The sequence below is a fragment of the Rhagoletis pomonella genome, unplaced genomic scaffold (genome assembly GCF_013731165.1).
Source record: "Rhagoletis pomonella isolate Grant_MI unplaced genomic scaffold, Rhpom_1.0 Rhpom_scaffold_00014, whole genome shotgun sequence".
NCBI lineage: Eukaryota > Metazoa > Arthropoda > Insecta > Diptera > Tephritidae > Rhagoletis > Rhagoletis pomonella.
In genome coordinates, this window is record NW_023458568.1 from 13,953,161 (window position 1) to 13,953,564 (window position 404).

Here is a 404-nt window from a genome sequence, read left to right on the forward strand (position 1 = left end):
TTAATGCTTTCTTTTGCCTTTTTTGCGATTTCTAGTGCCTTTTCCATCCTATTTTGCCTTTTCCAGCCTATTTTGTTATTTTAATTTGCCTTTTTTTTATAGGTTTAAGGGTCCGAAAAATCCGTTTCCTGCTTATGAGTAAAACTTGCAAATTGTCATTTAGGCTGTGTGCGAGTTGACCAAAATTTTAGTACCTAAACTAATATTCCACTGGAAATTTCCAGCACTGCTACAATTTAGGAAAACAACTGCTAAAACTGTGCGAGTTCGTTTGACAACCTAAATTATTGGCGTATAAGTGATAAATAGGGCCCGTTCAGTTAGAAAAAATAAAAGCTTTCCAACCCTTTCCATGTTTTGAAAATTGGTTCAATAAATTTCGAAAAATTAGTTTTTTGAAAATG